The following is a 23859-nucleotide window of genomic DNA, read 5'->3' as shown; positions in this document are numbered from 1 at the left end:
ATGCCATTGATTCACATGTTCATGATTTTCCTTTGTTGTTGGCAAAAATAGTTGAGGTGTAGTCTTAACTGTGAGCGATGTTGGCTTGGAAAGAAAACAAATTAAAGTAGATCATGGAAACCCCAAAGGAAAAGCTCAGTGCTAGCAGGGCAGGGACAGAATATTGCAATATGTCTAGACTGTCGCTGGTTCAATTGAGGGCATGGCTGTGTAATACTGAACCCATCCTCCTTTAGAGCGAGGGAGGCTTAAAGTCGGTGTGACACAGGTGACATGGGAGTAAAAATGGGTGAGCAGGAGAGGCATGGTAGTGGGGAGTGAGTGAGCTCATGCTCAACAAGAGAAAATGACCCTACCTGGCCTGAAAGGACCTAAAGTAACACAATACTATTTGCTGCTTATTCATGTTTGTAAGTGAACAAGGCCAGCTATGACCACAGGACATCACATCAGTCAGCTGTTGGCTGAGACAACGAGCACAAGCAGCAAGAGGCCCAGAGGGATAATTTTTCTTGATACTGAGCCGACAGCCTTGGCACAGCGTGGCCGTGTAACACAGCAGCCTCCACCTGTGCGCCCTGACTCCGGGGGGAGATATCATCACTCCTCCATCCCTCTCTCGCTCTCTCTCTGCAGGGAGTGATGATGATAGAGCAAAACATTAACTATTCTGCTGTGCTGTAATCTCGTGTAAATTAACTTTTATTCGTAGGCTGACAGAACTGAATATTTCATAGTGGATGGCAAACAATGAGAGGGTTGGTGCCAATATTGTGATACTTATGTTTGCCTGAGACGTGTAAGCTGATTTGTGAACTGCTAATGAAGTCAAAGGCATCTCATACAATATTCTTACAAATGAAGTCAGTTTAAAATACATTTGTACTACAGGGTTCTGCTGAATGCTTGTTTAACACTGTAAAAAGGTGCAATGTGTAACATCTAGCCATGATTTAAGTTAAAGATATTCAAATATCAATTACTAACATCCCCAGAATGTATTAAAATAACTACCACTGTTACCACTACTTAAGTTAGCATGCTAACCAGCCAGCCCCAACCCATACTGTCTCATACCTTGTGCCTCAGGGGCGTTACTGACCCATCAGCTAACACTGGAGCTCACAAGTGCAACTAATGACACAAACCGCACCAAAAGACAGCTAAGAGCTAACCCAGCATGGACCAACTGCTCCTGGCTAATGTCCATGTGCGGGAGGGTGGCGTGGATGAAATGGGGCTCAGGCCGGCCAAGCAAAAGGAAATCAGAGACTGCTTAAGCCCACATCTTTACAAAGACCTGGCTTCATCTCAGTGCCCTGGATCAAGCTAATGCACCCGATGGGTGGACCATTCTCCGAGCAGACAGAACACAGACCTATGGTCAGACGGGGGGCGTGGACTCAAACGCAGTCCAAGTTATGGGCAATGTTTCCAAGATGTCAAGCTTTTAATGTGAAAGTGAAATGTCATCACTATCCTGTTGCTGCCGTTTAGATTTCCCCAGAAGCAAATTCGAACAATGCATTACAGAATTATTACCTCTGTGTGTACATACATGTATAAATGTATATAAAATTCTAGGTATACAGTTTTTATTTTATTAAGGTTATTTCATTGAGGTGAAATGCTGCAACCTTTTTTGTTTGGAGCAGGTGGTACGGCTTTACCACGGCTTTGGTACAAATTAACACTGAACATTCAAACATGAATGAAGGGAGAGTGGTTACAGTTACCACACCAAGGAGAATGGCTGTGAGCAGATACTGGTAACATGCCTTAAAAAAAAATCCCCTTAAATCTGCAGAGGTTGCTGGCATTAGACTAGCTGAAATGTGTTACTTCCATATACACAGGGTCTTGATTTAACAAGGCTACAGTACTCATATTATGTGGATACCCATGTGGCCTGTAGCTGGATTGTAGCTAACCTTGGTTTGAAAACTGTCCGTCACACCAACAACATTCAACGGCTTCTATTGAAAGGCGAATGTCTGCACTTCATCTCTCAGAGCAGCATTGTTAGTCTCATCTATGAAAAAAAGGACACAGATGTAGGAAAAGAAAATCTAAGGTAAAGTGAACTGTACTGAGGTTAGCCTTCTCAAACCCAGCCTGTCTAAACTCTAAAGTATGTTTAAACTTTTAAGTTCAGAAGAAATACTAGAGTAGGCCCTGTTTCCTCTGGGTGTGTGTGTGTGTGTGTGTGTGTGTGTGTGTGTGTGTGTGTGTGTGTGTGTGTGTGTGTGTGTGCGCGCGAGGTATGTGTGTGCGCATGTGTGAGCATTCCTGTGAAATGCCTGGAGAGAAATATGGGGTTGGGGATTAAAATTGTTGGCATCAAATATGATGGCACACCATGATGAAGCACTTGGACCAGCCCTGTCTGTTGTTACATAAATCTGTTCAGGGACGGGTACCAAAACCTGTCATTAAACTGGCCCCTGGGGATAAATTATTCAAGGCCATAGTAATGGTGAGCTCAGACGTTACCGGTTGTTTTAACAGTACTTCTTAATGTTTTGGTGTAATACATACACACAAACACACATGCAGAGCAAAGTGAGCATGTGGAGAATGTGAAGTGAACCAGGTTAAGTGAGGATAATTCAAAGATTGACGTTGCAGGACTTGACGTCAACTGAACTTGTTACCGTCAGCGAGTGCAATAAAACCCAAACAAGTAAAAAGCCATTACTTTATCAATACACCTGTTCCACAAAAATGTGAACGTGCAGGAAGCAATGTTTTAATCTGCTCTGCCCACAGTATCTCATCTACCGCCCCAATGTTTACACAAGCACAGCGTGCAAGCTCAGCGTACACCAAACTTTTTACAAATGGGCTAAAACAAAAGCTGGTTGTATGTTGTCGAGCTGTTTGGCTTAGTTTGCCCCACATCTTAAAATCTGGAAAATTCTTGTAAACTTAGCTGCTGCCTGAGACTAAGCAGCCCTCCCTCCTCTACCAGCAGCACCTGCATGAGCAGGGGAGGGGAGGGGGCACCGACACTGACTAATGTCTGGGTCGTTGTTCCTTCTGTCTAAACGTCACTCAGTATTCATGGTGATGTCAGGAATATTATTTATTTTATTAACATTTTAGATTTGTTTCCAGTGAGATATCATTTAGTTTATACTTTACTGTTGTAAACATTAACAATGCGGCTGCTCTAGAAACATTTACTTATATTATTAATTATTAGAATTTAATGACAAATCCCTAGATTTGAGCAGTCTTGTAGTTTAATCTACTGTCCACTGCCTCACAGTGATACATTGGGGCAATATACACAGAAGATTGTTAATGTTCAATCAAACAGCCACATGTTGTTGCCCTGGCAACAAAGGGACAACTACTCAATCAGATATAAGCAGGAAGTAGCATCTTTCCATGCAGACTGCCATGTGCTGTGAACTCAACCCTGTCCACTCCACTTCCCTTTCTTTATTAATAATATTCTTTCAGTTTCACTGTCACTCTTTAACCCATGTATTGGCCTCTCTTCAGTTATCAATTATCCACCTCATCTTTCAGTAATCTTCCATTCCATTTTTTTTCCGCATATAACAGAGTTTTGTATGACCACAGTGTAAGCACATGTGTGAAGCTGCTTCATATATGAGTTTTCTTTCTTTTCAATAAATGGAAGGAGCACTGACGCATGGACCGAACACTATGACTTCAAACTAAAAACTGAGCCAGAGTTCAAATTCTTGACCATGCATTTGGACTAACTCCTGCTGGCAGTTTCTGTCTGAGAGATGCATAAATTTCCCCATTTGTCACTTCTTCAACTTCATCTCCCACCATACCATAAGTAACACAGCAGCTAACTTTGGAGAATGCAACAGAATGTACTGTAAACGGATGTAATGCATCATGAAATAATCTCCTGCTTTTGAAATCATTAGTATCATGCAGCAGCAGAGGACACTCTGGAATAGCGGAGTCCCTCATGGAAAAATAACACGCAAAGACAGACATTGGGCAGAAGCAATGGGTCTTACAGAGTCTCATAGAGCAGCTTTTGGAACTGAATCCACGGCGATCGATATCAGATCATCTGATTCTATTAATATGAAACACGATCACTAAGGCCTGATTACAAGATCGCTCAACAAACTGCATTTCCTATCTTTATGTAAACAGTTGCCTGCTCTGAAATGTATTTCATTTGTCCACAATCAAACTATTGAGTCTTAACAACCTAAACATATTACTGGATTTGCAATTTCCAAAGTGCAAATTAGTGTTGGCACTTGCACACCCCCCACGCACACAGTTTTTAATCTGTGAGAGAAAAAACTTAACATGAAAAACTATCAAAATGTGGGTGATTTTTTATTTGTTATCTAAATCTAACATGCCAGGGGATCACTGCAGCCCCTGATTGGGTGTGATGACATGGTACTAAGGGGGCAGGGTGGCGGGACAGTTTGCACAGTCCTGCTGGTTGAGCGTGCCTGTGCACCACAGGCTCCGTCACCAAACTCGTACCCAACACTACGGTGCCATTAATAGACTCAATTAGTAACCATTAGCGTGACATCCACAACATGTCCACAAACAAGGATGCCTTTCCCAACTGCCAACCCCTCCAACACTAGAATGGGTTCAAAGTTGGGGCAAGGTCCCGGGGAAGCACAAAGGAGCTAAAACGGGTTTATTACTGGAGTTGTGAAGCACAACAGGGTATAAGGGGCTGAATATGGGAGAATGATTCGCCGCCATGAACTCGTTGGGTGACCACAAGGATCAACACAAGGATTCATCAAGCCTCAAATCACATCAGTTGAGGCTGAGAGCTTCTGTATAGCCGCCCATTAAAAGCTCTGTGTCCATTTTACCGCTTTGAATCTTCCTCTTGTTTGGTTTTACTGCTTCTCTGGCCCCCTGGACAATATCCAACTTCCTTTCTTTTAATAAGTTGCACAACCGTAAGCCTAATGAGAAAAGAAAGCATCTGTTTGATTACAAAATTAAAGAAAAATAATTAGAACATGAAAGCCAGCCCTTATTAATAATACCTTATAAGTGAAGAAGTGGAACCCAATAATATCCCAATAAAATAAAATATTCCAAGTATCTTATGATCAATATGCAGATGACTTTAGCAGAAGAGTTGAAATCTATGTATCTAAGATGGTAACTTTATCTGTATGTGTGCATTTTCTCCACAGATGTGAGATAAAAGTGGTCCCACTCATTTCTTCTAAAGAGTAAAGTTGGTACAGAGAGTTAATCAGACATATTCAGCTTCTAACTCACAAGCAACCTAAGGCTGTGTGAGCTCACATGGATGACTGTCAAACTAAACCAAAGACACTCATTGAAATTTTCAGATGATACTACACTGTTGTCTTTGATAGGCACTGACGATGATCCCACTGTTCATCAGTATTGCACAGTTAGATTAGTGTAGCGGTGTCAAGAGAAGTCACTTATTATCAACCCCAAAAAGACATGAGAAATAATTTTGGACTTCCGCTCACAATTTACAGACTTACAGGGTTTTAAATGTTTCCTCAATGATGAAAAACAATAGTGACGGTCAGTTTGAATTCAGCTTGTTGTAATTTGTTGTGGTATAAAGAGGCAAACAATGTACCTACAAAGTCAGTAGTTCTATTATATACTAGTGTCAAAGTCTGTCCGAGCCTAGGTCATCCAAACTTTCGGATGATATTAAAAAGCTGCAAATTTCAGCCTTAAAATGAATCTCTGGCTAAATGTGACAATGGATGCTTATTAAGTAGTTCTGGTCAAACTGTCTCTTCACCATCTAAATTAATGCGCTGGCTAGAGTAACCATAGCAACAGGGACACAGTCAGAGCCTCCGTTTACAAATTGATGCAGCACCTTACCAAGCTAGCTTATTTCCAACAGTGATTGTGACGCTGCTCCTCCAGCGTCTCATCCTGTGAACACCACAAGATGGAGACACATAAGCTGCAGGAAGTAGACAGATCCCCTCTGATCTCACTGAGACTTTGGATCACATGATCACTCTCTGATCACGTCTTTGAACTGTTTACATCAATGATCCCCGTCCAGGAAGTAGACAGGAAGTAGACAGATCCCCTCTGATCTCACTGAGACTTTGGATCACATGATCACGTCTTTGAACTGTTTACATCAATGATGGGGGGGGGGGTCTGCAATCCTGAAAAACTGTCGCTTTGTGGAACAATCCTATAGGGTGAAGTCTGCTTGTAGTTTCCCTAAAGCTAACCCCTAACCAAATTTACTTTAAAATATTGTGATATGTGATTCTATTGATATTGCCCAGTCATAATCATATGGTCCTAAATTCTTACCAAGCGATTGGTCAGGAAGATTTTTAACAAACTAATCTGGACCCCAAACTTTCTGTAACTGGCTATGTGAGACTGGCTTCAGACATTGCAGGCCTCCATCTACTGTCATCTGTTATGTTTGTGCATCAAAATCCCAAGAGATATAATCAGTAGACACTTTAGTGAACTTAAAATGTGAGGCTGTTAATTCAATTTACTGCAGACGTTTGAGTCACAAAGAGGTTTTGCTAGAAGGAGAAACTCACTCTAAAATGCATTAACACCTATTGGGAATCTCTAAATGCACCTTTCATGTTTAGCAGTCTAGTTTAATAATAAATCAAACATATAAGGTGTGTGCAGTTTGTGTGTGCAAGACTGTCTAAAATGTGAAGTGGAAGAGCTTTGTTCCCCCCCAACTCAGTTCTGCACAAATAGAAATCACTTAAAAAGAGGCACCGATGTTTCTCTCTCTCTCCACAATCGGCATCCTATAAAGACCACAATGCAGTGCAGCCACAAGACATGCAGCACATTCCATAAATAGCATGATCTCTGGTAAGGAAACAGAACAAGTGATTTACAACATATTAATAACAAAACAACTCCTGGAATGAGCCTCACACACCACAGAGTCACAGGAACACTTCCTCTGTGTGTAGGACACAGCAGGACTCTGATCACTACTGAGGGAAAGCATCAGTCACTGCGCTGTATGATGGTCTGTTGAACCACTGGCAGAGAAAGGGCCACCACTTTTTATTACTCTGTAAATAATCAGAGCCTGGTGGGCTTATAAGTGCTTATGCTCAAGACTGGGTGGAAAAGCGTGATATGTGCTACTAATGTTTAGGATTTTTAAATAGATATATGATTTTTTTCTGATATCAAACTCCAGTGTTAACTGCAGCAGAGCTATCCTAACATGATATCGTGCCATCCATGTCATCACCAAACTACTAAATGTGACCAGACTCAGTTTTGGGACTTTTTCAAGCTTTAGCCAATCAGATGTAACTGGAGAGACTCAAATACATTTCTCCTTTTAGGAACACTGAATCCCTCTCTTCTCACTCACCACAACTCAGCGTAACATCAGCAGTCAAATCAATTAAAAAAAAGAAAAAATATAATCACACACAGTTTAGACAACAAAGAGAATCCTGCTTTCCTTGTGCTCCAGTCAGGGCACAGCTCTCAGCGGAGCCATCCTTTACGAGGAGCACTCCAAGCCAGTTTTTTTTTTTTTTTTTTTTTTTAGAGGGCCGCAGTGACCTTGTTCCTGTGGGGCCTGGAGTTTACGAGCGTGCGCCAGCAGCCCTCCAGAGTTTGTAATGCTGAGGGAATAGTTTCCGCTGGTGAAGCCTTAAAGGAGTCTTAGCAGAGCAGAGGCATAGCCTGCTGCTAAGACGCTGAAGTCGGCTTCCATTTCGCAGCTTCTGATTCACCACTTAAGGGGAAAGTTAAGGGAAACTTTGATGGCCGGTTCTCCATTTTTTTCCATCATTTACTGTTGTAAAAAGGTGTTTGACCTCCTAGTTACAGTTATACCAGTTAAAGCTACTTTCATCTAACTCCATTCAGACAATAATAGACCAGGCCTTGATTTAAAAACCCTCATATTTACACTTGTCAAATCTGATTTTGATAGACAAGGACACTCCAGTAACTGTTTAACACAGTAAAAAACTGTAAAAAACACCAATTTTACTGTTTTTTTTAACCATCTAAGCCACATTGGACTGGATCTAGAGGAAGAAAAAACAAAAAAAATCCTAGACTTGTGAAATCAGGATTAACCCAGAGAAGCTCTTTTTAAAATCTCACCACTGTGGAACTGGATGCATGTCAGTTAGCCGTAAAGGGATGTAAAAACAGCCTTAAACAGCCATTTCGCATATCAATATTGGTGAGCTCCTCCAGCAGCTGTCATTACACACGGCCGTGGCCATTTATAGCACCCATAGCACTAATTCATCACCTGCTATATGTGCGAACAGGCACATAGGCCTACTTTGTTTTTGATTTCATGCATAAAATAAACTTCTCACAAATCTGAGAAGGTTTTAACAGCTGTGAGGCTTTAGCTATGATGTCGAACGCCCCTTCACAACAATGTGGTGTGGTGCAAAAAAACAGGACTGTCATTTAAGTTTCCCTTTAACTTTGCCGGGACAAAATCACCATCGAGTGTCTTTGAGACTTCACAACTTAAAAAAGTGAAAAGCTGAGATTTTCCATTCAACGTCATAAGGACACCTTAGGCTGTTAGAAATGCTGAAATCTGAATTAAATACGAGCGGACGAGATACGAGCAAATCACAAAATATGTCCACCCTGACAGGGACTAATTCCCAGTAGAGTAAGTATGTTGTAATTGCATTGTGATCATAAAATATACATTTTCAGAAAGGTATTTGGTCCCTTTCTCAACGATATATTTCAGTTCATGGGAAAAGTCTTTTGATAGCAATGAAATGAGAAAGAAAAAAAAAATTGTCCTTGTAAAATCTGCAATAGTTGCATCTTCTATTCTAAATAAAATCCAAAAACTAAGACATCTGATCAAACTTTCAATACATTAATGTACATCAAGAGACTTCTCATTGTGTGTGAGTGTTTGACCATTCCTAATAAATCCTCAGAATGTCATTATTTTTGTAACATGTGGTTCCTGTGAGGACACCAAAGCCACCTCATGCTGATCTTTACTCTCTCCCCTCAGCTGCCCAACTGAAAGCCAACTTCATCGTCCGTCGTCCTGCCGCTGCTGCTGCTGCTGCTCTCTTGTGTTTACACTCCACGAACACACAAGTTGCCACCCAGAGGTGCAGCGGCAGAGTTGCATTACATGGAGACAGATTTTTTTTCCCCCCCACCACAGTCCGTCCTCCACTGGTAAACCAGCGCCTGTCTCTGGGTGGAAAAGCTCCCCACCAGCTCGGCTCCATCTGGTAACTCTTTGCAACCAACCTCACACTGCGAGCAAAACAATGTGACAGCGTCTGGCGCTGTGCCGCGGCACTGCTCGTGAGAGGAGAGGGAAAAGTTTGAAAAAGTAGCAGTGTTACTACGCCCGCTGTCCTTAAAAGTCACTTTTCCGACATGACAGCGAGTTTCAGACGAGTTAGAAAACAAAACGGGCGGGCTGGCTGGCTGACAGTGAGATTAAAAGTCCAACATTAGTGGAGCAGCTGAGGCGGAGAAGTAACAATGTTGCACAACACACGCAGCGACAGTGTTTTTAATCCACTTCTCAGTGCGAAACTGAGCAACAACGCCTATATAATATTGCGCAACACACACAGCAGCAGAGTGGAAAACACGACACAAGCAGTGAAAAGAAAGAATAACTTCACAACAGCATCTCATTAGGACTTTAAACAGTGGAGGCGCGACGCGACATGAACTCCTTGCAGGATGTTTCTGAGTCGTGGGTCTCTCTACATTTAAGTCAACTCGAGAGAGGACGGCGTAAATGTGTTTTTGACAAAGACAGAAAGCACACACTACCTGAATTGAGCACCCCAGGGCGCAAACAGCAGGTTTTCTCCCGGGAGCATCCACAGGGCAGGGTTTTAGGACCCGTCGCCATAATGAATCCGTCACGTGTCGGGCTGCCGCCTGCGTTTCCGTAGGGGGCGGGGTCTGCGGAGGGATGACTGACAGCTGGAGGAAAATCAGATGGTGGCAGTGAGGGCATGAATGAAGAGTGTTTGGGCAGACAACACACAAGTCTTCATCACTACTGTTCGTCAGCTCTTCCTCCACTTCAGCTTTAGCAAACAGGGAATCTTAGAAACTTTTCACTGGATTTGTTATGTTCGTGGTTTATGTGATGTTGCTTTACTGCCATCATTATGTTCTTTATATTACGATAAATGTTTTTTTTTTCTTTTATTGCCTATGTTATTGCTATAACATCCATTTGGTACTTCAATTTGCTGCTGATACTCAGTGACAACTTTGTAGCTAATTGAACTTACCTGTTTTTTCCTCTTCGTTATTACTCAGACTACAGTATAATGTATAATGTCACAGCACAGCATATTTATTGATCTTCTATTCTGATATTATCATAAAATTCCTACGTATTTAGTGTCCGTTGAACTCCACAATCAGTTTAAAATCCAACAAAATAACGTTATAAAAACAACTATATGTTTTTATAACACCTGACAACTCGGTTTCAAATCTGCTGTATTCATATCCACAACCCTGGATGATCGTGACTAGATAAGCAGCAATTAAAGTTAAAGGTCAATAACGTATATCCGCAGCTATTATTCATTAAATCTGTTAATCGAATCAGGATTTGACTGTGGTATATCTCAGCGAACAAAATGTCATGTTTGTGCCATATCAATCAGATGTAATTAAAGGAAGCCAAGATGGAAAAACTGTCAGCCTCCAAGTTGTAATTTCAAGTCAGAGATATCAGGAATTTCTGACAGCTAAAATATCTCCCTTTTGGTAAAAAAGAACTACTGAAGTGTCAACATGGCTGCAAAGTCTCCAATGCTGTTACGTCTAGTGTAGCTAATTAATCGGAGCTTCACACTGTTTGGTTGTATCAAGTCTCACTTAATAATAAACCACTACAGATACATAAATCAATACAAGTATAAATAATGTGATGACAAGACAGTGTTTTTTCAATGTACTCTCAGCCCCAGTCTGCCTCACCTTCTTCTGTTTCACTTGGTGATTTCCAGACAGCCTTTTCCAGAATGACTTTCCACAACTGCAGAGAGCGTGTGTCGACTTGTCGCGTTCAGTGTTTGGTTTAATACTGAGGTGGAGAGACATAAACCGACAGTGGATTTTCCAGTTAAGAAAAGTGAGACAACATGTTGCTTGCATCACTGGAGATTTAGACAATGATGATCTGCCTCTAATACCCAATACCATTAAATACCGAGATAGCTGAATGATTTTATGATGAAATGGAATTAAGTAATAAGATAATGAAAACCAGGGGTGTAGAAGTGTAAAACAGACACGGAAGCCTTAGCTGGCACTAGTGGTTTTGATTACCCCTGTTTTTGCTTAATCTGCCACACATTTTATTCACTTGGCAGGTGAGGAGAACAACTGAGACAAAGCACAAAGAAGTTGTTGGAGTCAGGTTGTCAGCACACTGAAGAATCAGAAATGAAACATCCAACTATTTCAATTCAATTCTTCAATTCTTCTTGTTTCTTTCAACAAAGTGGATCTTTGATTTCTTGAGTACCATTATACAATAGCTGGCTCAGGCTCATTATGTGATGCTGATTGAAATTGAATACAAATTGCTACTGGATTTCCTTGTTTTAGACAAAAATAATTTTTTGTCTAAATTCCACTCTGTGTCAGGGACAATAACTGTGTCCCTGAAGAAAGCCTTTAATTATCAAGTAGTCACATCGCTCCCAACTTTTAAAAGCGAGTTGTCAGCATCAGGGTAGCAACACATATCTTGCAGCTTAAATAAGTTGCAAAGAAATCACTGACAGGCGTCTCCTTGAAAACAAAAATGACACATATCAGTGAAAACAAAAACAAAACCTCATGGGGAAAAGAGTTGTGATTAGGTGGGGGAAACAGAAAACTAAAATAGAGCTGTGAATCTCTTTTCTGCATATTCTACTCACTATCCAAATGCCTGCAGCTGAATTATGGGGTCCAGTTAAAAAAATAAAAAGCAGTAAATGTGAAGCCAGCCTCCGTGTAAAAGATGTACAGACCAGAGAGCACTTGTGGATCCCATATGAATGCAAAGGACACCTGATGCTGCCGCAAACGAAGCCACAGTAAGACGGGGATTATGTAAACACTGGCACCCTGGCTTCAAAAGTGGGGGTTCAACTGAAAAGAAATAGAGCAACTCAACCCAGTGGAGCTGTTCTCCAAAGAAAACCCTGACAGCATAATAAGCAACCACTCAAACGGGGGCTGTCCACATTAGCAAGTGAAGAAAGCTGATTTTAACGTAGAAGGGACGACTCAACCCGGCCACACTCTCCTCTAAAAGGATACTGCTGACAACATAATAAGCATTCTCTGAAAGTCGTCCGCGGCGGTGTGAAATGGGATGCATCCAGAGTTTATCTGCTGTAATGGAAGGAGATATGGCTCACACATGATGCCATACCATGCAATATGATATGCCACCAGCACTTGTGGCAATTACAGAAGATTGTATTAGGACCATTTCCCTGCCCCTCACCCGGTGCCACTGCAGCACAATACTTAGATGTAATGCCACCAGTGTATTTCAGACAAGGATGGAAAAAGATTCCGTTTTTTATTGTGTAACATGGTGTAATGTACGATGAAATTCTTAGTGTGTTTCTCCTTTGCCATCCATAGAAAAGGTACATCCAAAGTTATTAAAAGGAAAGATCAGGAGAATGAAAATAGAGGAAACATAATTAGGTAAACATAAACGTAAAGTGTGAAAAGTACTGGAAGGATGGCGTGTGCGGCAATTCGTGAAAGTTCCACATGCAACACTTGTGCAAATACGTACTGAAATGACTGCTGCACACCATAACTTAATGGTGCAAGTGCAACATCAAGGGAAAAATTAAAGGTACACAGCAGTGTAAAGTTCAAAAGGGCAGGCTGAAGTGGAACAAATTGGATGGTTTGGCAATTAATACATACACTCTCCACCAGTTACATCTTTGGTACTCCGACATCTCCTGCACAGTCAGGCAAACAGTCCAGGTGATGAACAGAGCAGGTGTGTGGTTACATTTTCCATGTCAGTTTCATTTATTTTTCTATTTAGGCGTTGAGCATTTTCAGTTTACTCTAATTTTATATTTCAGGTTTCTCAGTTTAGCTTTCTATGTTCAAATTGCTGTCTCAAAGTATCCATTGGCCATTTAAATAACCACTTTTATTGTTCAGTTTCCTTGCAATGTAAAATTACATTTACAGCAGCCATTTGTTTGGAAAACAACCAAAAAAAGCAACCTAGGGGTTGATGGCTTGAGCAGTCACTACGGTTTGTTATGCTATAAACAATGTATTCACCAGATTGGAGATAGGATAGGGCTCATTTGCAACTGTCAACACACTTGACATGAACACTCCTGTTCTTTAAATTTACTGGGACAGCAAATATGATAACAGAAAATCTCAAATCCATCATGTTTTTTATTCAGTGCTTCAACAGTAGAGCCGATGATAGTTCCTAAAAGAAGGGGGGGTCTTACAAAATGCTGTCATACATGTAATAAATCACAACGTGCTTTTTAAATAGGATAATAAGACAATTACAAAAGAGTAAGAGATGATTAACAGGATGGGAAAGGGAATACAATCTTCTACACACTGTTGGCCATAGCTATGTGGATGGTAGTGTTAGTCTGTCAGTCTGTCCACCACTTTGGTCCACGCTGAAATATTTCAGTAATTATTGAGGTTTGCAGAGGTTTTATCCTGCTGAACCCTGACTGTACCTCGAGCAGCATCAGCAGGTTGACATATTGATTTATTTGGCTATGAAATCTGGTACAGATCCCTCCTAAACTGTAACATGTTACCATTATCATTGGGTGCATGTTTGTATACTGATGTGACCATTTTTAGCTCAAGACCTCACAAAGTCACTAGCATGGCTGCAGAAAGGAAGCCAGCAGTCACAAAATCTGACATGGAGCGACAAAACTGTTGTTCTAAGAGTTTGAATGACAAGAAAATGAGGCAAGAGGGACTTTCTCTCACCCGTGGTGACACTTGTCTTGTCAGTGGTGTCAGGATGGGAGAAACCTGTCTAAAAAAATAGAAAAAAACAGTTTTATTGTAAAGTTTAGCTCACTGGAATTGGAGACAAAAGAGAAAGCTAAATGCTATGACAAGCTTGAATGTTGCAGGAGACCCTGCAGCTATGCTGTAAGCCATAATTTGACATTTTGCTTTAATTCAGCAAAGTGATATTAACATAAACCTCAATGAGCTTTTCAGTGTAATTTGCAATACTTCCTAAGTTCATTTTGTGTCTCTGACTTGATTTGATCTGAGTTGTCAGTCACCAGTCGACTGGCTGGATGGTTAATAGTGAAGAGAGAATGTCCTGAAAATCGTGTGAAATGGGTCAATTTTAATAATTAATAATGTAATTTATAATAATTGTGCTATTTTCAACTAGACTGTGGTGTGCTCTGGGGCAAAATGTGAGCATACGCAAAACAAAATAGTGCATTATTTATATTGCATTATAATATAATTTAAGCAGACGTTCATAAATAAGTCTAAAACTTCGAAATATTGTTTGTTGAGAACATTTATGTATATTTATTACATGAACTTCAATCCTAGAAAATAATGAAAGTACATTCTGGGTCCAATGTCCCCCATGTGTGTGCCTTATTGTCCATGCGCTACTTTGGTTTCTGAAGAGCAGATATCAAAAATGGCCACTTGAGTTTTCACTGTAATAAAACTCCAGCAAATGGAATGCATGGCAGATCATGACAAACATCCTCAGTTACCTCAGCTCATGAGAAGTGACATTGTTAAGGCTAGGCAAGTGAACTCAAGAGCAGGATACAGAGACAGGAGGCAGTGAGTTGGGCTGGTAATGTGAGCCAGGCTGAGGTGGTTCCGGTGACGGGGTGAGCCAGGGACAGATGTGACAAAGGTGAGTGGGGGGGTGATGGCTGAAGCTGATGAGGAGCCGAGCAGACTGATGGGCTGGCGAAGAGACGAGGGGTGAGGGGTGAGGGGTGAGGGCTGGTGGGGCTGACACCAAAGACGAGGCACGAGGTCCGGAGACAGAGGCTGGAGTCAGGCTGAGTTTAAGAGAAGGCACAGGGAGAAAAGTATTAGTCAGAGGCAGCACACAGACGGAACAGTAACAAGAGTCAAAGGCTGGGAGCGTGACCGACTGACTGAGCAGGGTCTACCATGGGGTGACGTGGTGGAGTCTGAACCGGGTATTTATGGCAGGGTTAATTATGATGAGTGGCAGGTGGTTGCCTGACTCTCGCACACTAGTCTCCACTACAGTTACACACACACACACAGACACACACACACACACACACATTAGGAGGGAGAGAGAGACAGCTGGCTAGGTGGTAGTGATGTTGTCACTTATGCCATGGAATATTGGAATAAATGGGATAAACGGCAAGCTGTCAAAGTCACTTGTTTTGTGAGGACTTAAGGAGGCCTGTCAGTGTCTCTGCTATATTCTACCTGAAGAGTTAAACAAAGGATCCTAAACACTATTTAGCCAACTGTGAAACATAGTAGAAACTATAATTCCCAAAGACACTGATTTGAAATCTCCAACAGATGAAGAAGAATATTGTAAACTGCAATAAGAGCCAGTGGGTTTATTTTAGTTTCTGTTAGTAAAAACAATATGCATTTGGTCTTCATTACACCAAAATACTAATAAGCCACCGCTAATTCCTTTCTGCTAACAGAAACAGCTTGTACACCCAAACGCTGTCAACAACCTTCCAGAAATGCCAATACAGGCCTTTCAAAACACCTGCTTCATCAAATCTAGCTGCTTTTCTTCCAAACACGACTGGTAATTCTATTTGAGCTCCCGAGTCATCCAAAATCTGCAGAAAATACACACTGTATGCCCTCATTGTAATATTGCTTAGACAGCAGTGGACAGATTTCCTGCACGTTATGACGGGAAGATCAATTCTTCCCAACCCTCGATGGCTGAGCGTTCTCTAGAGAGCACAGCATTATCTTTTAGGAGATAAGCTAACGTTGGCACATTCGCACGCTGTAGGTTAATGCAGTTCGAAGTGGGACAGAGGAGCAGAGGGGAGATGCCAGGGCATGCAAATGTGGCACACATGATAAACAGGGGAAATTGCTGTTACTGCGATAAACTGCTGTGAGAGGACAGGGTTTTACTTGTAACCCTTTTGGAATAATCTAATAATGTTCCTCTTTTCCATTATCTTATTCAATTTCAAGATTTCAGCCACCCACAGAAGAAAGGAAAAGGCTAACAGGGCGTGTGTTTGTGCATCCAGTTAATTTAATTTAAGGCCGAGGGTTTTAGTCCTTTCTGTTGTAAATGCTCAGCTCATTGATTTGCCCCACTGGTCTAGCACAGAGACAACTTTCTTTCAGACTTCAAGTGTTTTTTTTTAATCCAAAATGGAGGAAAAAAAAAAGATTTCTGACTCTGCGAGATCACAAGATCTGCATGGTTGCATACTAATCGCTATAGGTCAGTTGATACTGTGGGAATGGGAGACAGTAATTCGTAAGTACTTAAGAGTTGCTTCATTTCCATATTATATGACATAAGGTATCGTTATAATCCAGTCAGTGTCTGGCCCATAATGTTATGCAGGCAACAAAATATTTAAACCTCTAGGGAATATCTGATGAGGACTATGGGACCAGGGAACATGGAGAGAGCATGTGAACTCCACTCAGGCCCCAGCTGTTTCTGGTGTGTTTGGAAGCCAGGGCACGATCCAAAGTGCTGATGAGAAAAGTGACGGTCACACTGTTCTCTAAACTGAAGTAGATAGTTGGTTTTAAAGGACCCGATCTGACTGATCTGAGCACAGCAAAGAGAATAAAAGGCTGATGAAAATAAATGTGTTTAAAACAACATCAAGGAACAGATGGATTCAGAGATTTCAGGAGTTCAGGGATGCTTTATTTAAATGATATAGAATAAAATACAATGCCATATAGCACAATAGCAATATCAACCTACACTTGCAAAACCAGGAACCAATTAGTCAAAGCAACCCTTTACAACCCCCCAAAAAACTCATGTACAAATGACTGGAGCTTTGGATTGTAATTCAAAACTCTTTAAGAAGGCACATAAGTGGTTTAGGATGTAATATGAAGCTTTTCTTCCGCCGCAGGTTTAAAGAAGGGACAACCAACAGGAGATAGCAACAGCTTGCTATATATCCTTCCTCCACAGTTTAAGGTGCAGTAAGTTGATAAGAGGGATTAATGGTATCCAAGCCACAGCACACCAGCCAATCCTGTTAAGTCAAGCCAGGCACGGTGGCAGCGGTTCAGATGTGTATAGCCTCAGTGATCCCTCGTGGGTCTCCTGACACTGAGGAGTTATCGCGCCTGCCTGCGAATGTGCCATCTCCCCATTGTATGTTCCCCCATGTGTTTTCTCTCTCTGTGTCTTTTAATCTGTAGTCTTTCTCCTCCTCTCCGTCTCAGCTTCTCAAAGGCAGTTCATGAGACTCCATTGGCGTGACCATGGATTCTGTCTGTTTTCCTCCTTACATTAGTCCTTGTTTCCACATCAACAGTTTTGCTGCCTTTCATGACTTAATATTCATACCTCTTTTATCTGTTTTGTCTTTAGGTATGTCGTTGCATCTGCGTCAAGATGCCTTTAGTAACTAATTGAGATAATTGGCTAATTTCTCTTCTGAATAAGGTAAAAATAACTGAATTCATCCTTCATCTCTCAGTTTCACGCACAAGCTTCAGCAATCCAGTCCACCCTACAATCCCAAGTCAGATCCTGTCCCTCTCCCAGACCACTAATCTTGACCCCCTGTGATAATGAGACATTACTGGCTGGACTATTACATCCGTTCTGCTTTGCCAGCCATACAGATACACAATTCAGAGCACACCCCTATAGCAAAATAATCCTTCCTAGATTTACAGCAAAAGCCAGAACAGTTGAGTTCTCACTTTTCACTCGGTTCTTTATCCTGAGTTTTTCATTAGATCTGGCTTAAGAGTTCAAGGAACAAAGATGAAATGTGTTATTTCAACGGATTAGGTGTATACTTGTTTCTGGAGTCAAACAATCCCTTGTTTTGTTACAGCCACAATTTCGGTCCCCCTGGTTCTGAATACCTACGCGGAAACAAGCAATCCGGTATATTTTGTATGTCTAAGCTTTATAGAGCATGTTCCAGATTGCAGGCTCGTTCACAAGCCTGTCCAACAATGGTGCTAAGGAACATCCGATAGAGACTGAGAGGTGTTGAGAACACGTCCAGCAGAGTCAAAGTCCTGTGACAGTGTGATAAACAGAATGCAGCTCTAATCCATCAACAACACCGGCACATTAGTGCACAAAAAGAGAGCTGGATGAATGACAGCGAGGTGGGAAAGGCGCTTTGATTCTTACTTTCACCACAGTGCAATCTCCACGCCAGTTGTGAGCAGCATTACTATGGTAACAGCGGATTATCACCTATTACATAACTGGGGCTGTGCTCTTAAATCCACTGGATAAAGAGTCACATTGTGCTGGTTGTGTAGCTGACTTGTACAGTATAGGCAGTGCAGATTGCTCTACAGTGGTTCACTGTTTTGAATAATAGTACTGATGATAGTATATTTGCCTAATACAGTATATACACTGATTGTGCCATAACTGAGTTACGGAGATAACCCTTTAACCCTGCAGCTCTGACTGGATCATTTCATTAACTCATTTAATTGCAAACCTTGAGAGATGAGAATGATGGCAAAAAGGAAAACATCCGCATTAACATGGCAGCACAAAATAAGTACATGGATCATCAAATATTCCATTTAAAGTCATTCCTCATTATTTATAATGTGCGTGCGTTTGTGACGTCAAGCCAATTAAGAATGCATTTCTTTCTTTATTATTGCACTGGAACACTGTACTATACTACAAGTTATTTATTTTCTGAGTGCATTTTAGATGTAGTCATATTATGATAAAGACGCATTGTCAGTTTTCTCTAATTATGACTGTAGGTAGAATTGTTTCCTAAAGGTCAAGATAATCTCCTACATGCTTGCACAAAACCTGCAACCCTTCCCTCTGAGGTCGTAAATCAGTGCCTGATTGCTGTCTTGGGTGACTTTTTGACAATAAGAGCCACTCGTGTAATTTAAACCCTGTTCTGCATGACTCACATCCACAGCTAATCACAGGCTCACTAATGAAATTGGGCACGCACTTAACACACATTCACTTTTTTGCGTCATACTGCGGGATTATAAAATTTCAGACATTTCATACTCACACATTTACTCACAGAGGAGAAAAATAATATAACAGTAACACCAGCATTGTGCAAGTGCTGACGGAGCCCAGAAGTATGTGGGAGAAAGGAGCGCTCTAATCGGACATGTTCCATCAGAGCAAGAGAGATACTATTAATGGTTTATAGACGATGGAGTGATTTTAAAGTTAACAAAGGTGTTGAATAAATACACTGGCTCTAATTAAGTCAGTCTTAAATAATTAAGTATTGTCTTACTGCTGTGCAACTGTTACTCATGTGAACTAAACTAGCGAAGGCAGTCATACATGGTATTTTAAATGGGTGATTTTTACAGAAGTGATTATATAAGACTGATAAATCCCTCCCTCTTGTTGTGCACACCTCAGTACACAGACGGAGCCAAACAGTGAACACCTACAGGGAATTTAACTGTGGACTCCAGTCAACAGTGAAATCTACCAGAGCTAGCCTGCCTCTCACTCCTCATTACTATGTTCCCTGGTGAAATTTAAATTCCTTCATTTCTTTTGTTCCCTGAAAGCACTTTTAATATAGAGCCCAGAAACATGCTGATTATGTTTTTTAAATCAAGAATATCAATCAAGCAGAAAACTGGTATTCACTGCGGGGCTGACCCCCAGGTAGTTTCATGTAAGCAATGTGTTTGTCAAAGAAGGTCCAGCTGATCTAGTTAATGCTTTGTAATCATTACCAGAACTGGGGAGTACGTTGGCTGTCAGTCCTACTTGCCCCAGACTTTTCCCTGGTTCCTCTGATTGTAAAAAGTTTTCAGACAGCACACATGTATTAACAACTTATCAGCATGCTCACAATTAAGAAACCAACATGATTATGTTTTGCAGGTAATGTTTACCATGGTTACCACCTTCATTAAGTGTGTTAGGATGATAACATGTGCTAATCAGTAGTTTTAGTTTTAGTGCTAAACACTAAGTATAGTTGTGGCTGGAGGGAATACCATTGCCTTTTGAAGGTATTTGGTCATAAACCAAAGTATTGGACAAATTGAGATTTTGGCCAGATGGTGGAGGTAGATGAAAATGTAAAGAGATCACCAGACTTATTACAATCCATCCTGATGGGAACATGAATGTCTGTACCAAAGTTTTATCACAATCCATCCTATAGATATTTTACTAAAAGACAAAAACCTCAAAGCTCTTGGTGGTGCTAAAGGAAAAGGCTTCACTGTAGTCGGTAAGATTCATCCTCATTCCTAGAGCCATGCTGCTAGACCAAAGCAAGCTAAATTATGGGTGTGCTGTTTTTGATGACAATCAGCTAAACACAGTTGGACTGTCGGATCAGATTTATCCCGTAATACTAAACAAAGCAGAGTATCTCATATTTGAATGTGTGCAAATGGAGCTGAACAGTGTTCTAGTCTGGCTGGTCATCATCAGCTTGGTTTTATATGTGTAAAGTCCTGCTCTGGGACCACCAGCCTTATCTCACACAAAATATGTACCGTTAATTTGCTTTCTCGAATACATTGGCAGACTGTTTGGAGGAAACAGAGCTGCTGCCTGGCTTACAATCACTGACAAAGTTTTTTTCCAATCCAGGAAGTGTGACATTACACTGCAGGAAGCACAAAGCACACATCTTTGACACTGGAGACCAGTGTCCCACGTGCATGATTAGGTTCAGGCACCTTTCGTCCCATCTTGTGGTTGAATTCAGCATTAAATCGGTTTGACTACATTTGACTCTTTCTCACTCCAGTGGAGGCAGGGAATGGCATATGAGTCAGTCAATGACTCATTTGGATTCAACTGGCAGCCCTGAAATAAAAAAAAAAAAACTCTGTGAAATCCAGTTTCCCTTTTTCCACTTCCCATGTTTTACATTTTTGAACCCCATAGTGAAAGAGTCAAACATGTATAAGGAGAGAGAGAGAGAGAGAAATGGCATGTGACAAAGCTTGAATGTTGTGGTTTAATGGTATGTGAGTGGGGCTGATGCAGAACAACCAGCACCAGAAGTCATGCACAGACATTTTGAGGGAGGTGCTGCTCTCACCCCTGACCACCACATCCACATGGAGATTTTTCCATGGCAGCATCTCTGTCATTCTATTTACATTACTACTACGTATTTTACGGTTTCTCCATCTCGGTGCAGCCACTTATCTAGTCAGAGGCCAAAAGGGCAGATTCTCCAGCACTATGCGGTCTATATGTACACGTGCCTGAATGCTGATATTGTTTCATTTGACACTTGACAATAGTTGACATTTTACATGAATAATTATTAGGCAGTGTAAGTCAGCAGAAACTATACAGTAAGTTGTGTTTGAACTGTGATTGACACAAATTCCGTTCCAGGCAAAGCAGTGAGGTCATGCTTTCATCAGCTGATGCTTCATTCATGCCTAGACATCGGACACTAATTCATCAGCTGCTTGGCTACCAGCTGACTTTCGACATCCAGTCATGTCGATCAGGCTACTTTAATTCTGCTTAAACCACGACATCTACACCACTGCAGCTCCCTCCACTATCCCAGCCTGGTCCTCATGTTTCAGCTTTTGTTCAACTTTACTAAGATCATTTAAAGTTCATGTATTGTATGTATTTATTAAGAGGGACTGATTTCATAGCAGAATCTTCCAGAGCAAAGAGCAGGACGTTTTCTGCTAAATGTAACTACAGAACCATTTACAATGCATGATGTAAATACCTCAGACTGGCAAGAAATCAAATTATACTTATTGTTCTTATTTCTCAAATGTATATTTACACATGTTTTGACCAAACACGTGTTAAGATGAGTTCAAGTTTCACCTGTTGGATTATAGACTCACTAATTGACCTCTACTATATCTTTGATGTAAATTAGTACCATGCAGAATCCAACAATTATGATATCAAAAGATGATAAAATGAACACTTGCTACCTTAGTTTGTGCCTTTATAGCATCCTCGGTGTTTGTTGGTTTGTTTTTTAGAGTGTAGAGTCAGCAGCACAGGTTCTGCCCAGCAGGGTGACTGAGCCCAGCAGAGGAATGGCAGACTACATCCTGCCATGGTGGGGCTGTTGCTAATTGTTTCCCGGAGACCAGTGGCACACCAGACAGCCAGACCTAATTAGGATTTTCAAACAATCCAACCTGCCAGACGGAAGCTTGTTCCAAACCATTCTGTGAGCGGAGGCACAGAGTGACTTTCCAATGATCTTGTCAGACACATGCAGTCATACAATTGGGTAAATGTCCCACATGTTACATAATGGCCTGACAGTTGACTGTATGAAGGTTGTCCTCCATTTTGATAACAAACATCCGCTGTTGAAATTGAGTATTTGCTATTTCAGAACTGGGATTTTAATGAGAGGCTTTGCAAGCTTTCGATAAGGCGTAATAAACTCCACGTTATGTTGGTCACCCTCTGAATAATATAGAATAATGCAGAAGAGGAATAAAAATCACAACATAAAGAAGACTGCAGCAGCAAAAACAGGCTGTGATAACTTAGAATTCACTTTCCACCCCTGAACATGAGGTGTTGAATCTGCAGAGACTCTAAACTGGCTTTGGCACCTGGTAAACATCGGTGAGCAGCCTGTAAGCCACAGAGACACACCGAGCTGTGTGCCAGCTGTTGTGTACCATCCTGCCACGTCCTTTGAAGTGCTACAGCCAACCAGGCTGCATGAAGAATGGGCCAAGCTGGACTGAGGGTGCAAAATGGCATACCATGTCAGGGCCCTAGCAATGAAAATGAATCCACCTTTGAAACAGCAACAGTGTTATTGTATTTCATGTCTGACCAGAATTTTCCCCTGAAGGACTGTGAGGATAATTGGACAGGGCACACATACATCTGGTGAGTGCATGAGACTGGCATGTTCAGAGGAAATAGCAGTAGGCACAGCGGTCTCCACAACACAACAGGACCCCTCTTTTCAATTTCCTGCTCCAGTTTCCATTCCTACTTTATTTCGTGCAGGGACCTGTGAAGTGGGAATCGCAAACAAGGAATGCAACATTTAGCTGATATGGCACCACAGAGCACAAAACAAGGAAATTGAGACTGTCAAAGGCAATATTTGTGATAATGATCTCAATAAAAACATAGGGTGATTTCAAATAGGGTTAGCAGGATTCCCTCAGGAGATTTTTACTTTTAACACAGCTGGGGTCTCTAATTGGCTTTAAAACAAGTGCTGCACACTTAAAATTTAATACCAGCCAATTACCTGATGTGCTTTATCCTTATCCAAACTAAAGCTTGTCTTTGGACATCAGGCCTCAATAACTCAATGAGTGTTAATGTGTTGATACCTTTTCCAGTCAAACAATTAAAGTTCGTATGGCAGATGTCTCCACACCCTAAAAAAAACCAATGGTGTTCTGTTTTCTAATGCTGTATCTAATTAAATATACCTGTATCATCAGTGAAACCTTCTCCAAACTAATACTCACTTCAGACACTAGGACCCAGCTGGAAACTCAAAAATCTCAGGAAAAATATATGAGCCAATATTATTTTTTTTACAGAAAATGTAAAAAAACATTTTTGGTAAGCATCCCATAAAGGAGCAATAATCCATACGTCAGCTCTTTGTT

The 23859-nt window shown here is 41.2% G+C and overlaps 2 protein-coding genes across 3 annotated transcripts in view; both read right to left on the bottom strand.

The window, feature by feature from the left end:
• The window catches only part of hdac4 (histone deacetylase 4), a 116562-nt gene extending 106680 nt beyond the window's left edge, over positions 1–9882 (bottom strand). For both annotated transcript variants that reach the window (XR_011585197.1, XM_070838756.1), the window contains exon 1: positions 9814–9882. The gene's annotated coding sequence lies outside the window, so the exon portion shown is untranslated. The remainder of the gene's footprint in view (positions 1–9813) is intronic.
• slc39a10 (solute carrier family 39 member 10) overlaps positions 6186–23859 on the bottom strand; it is a 216687-nt gene continuing 199013 nt past the window's right edge. The window contains exon 12 of the transcript XR_011585198.1: positions 6186–6196. The gene's annotated coding sequence lies outside the window, so the exon portion shown is untranslated. The remainder of the gene's footprint in view (positions 6197–23859) is intronic.

This window comes from Pempheris klunzingeri, chromosome 10 (genome assembly GCF_042242105.1).
Source record: "Pempheris klunzingeri isolate RE-2024b chromosome 10, fPemKlu1.hap1, whole genome shotgun sequence".
Classification (NCBI taxonomy): domain Eukaryota; kingdom Metazoa; phylum Chordata; class Actinopteri; order Acropomatiformes; family Pempheridae; genus Pempheris; species Pempheris klunzingeri.
Note: the sequence above shows the minus strand (reverse complement) of the source record. Positions and strands in the feature narration are given on the sequence as shown.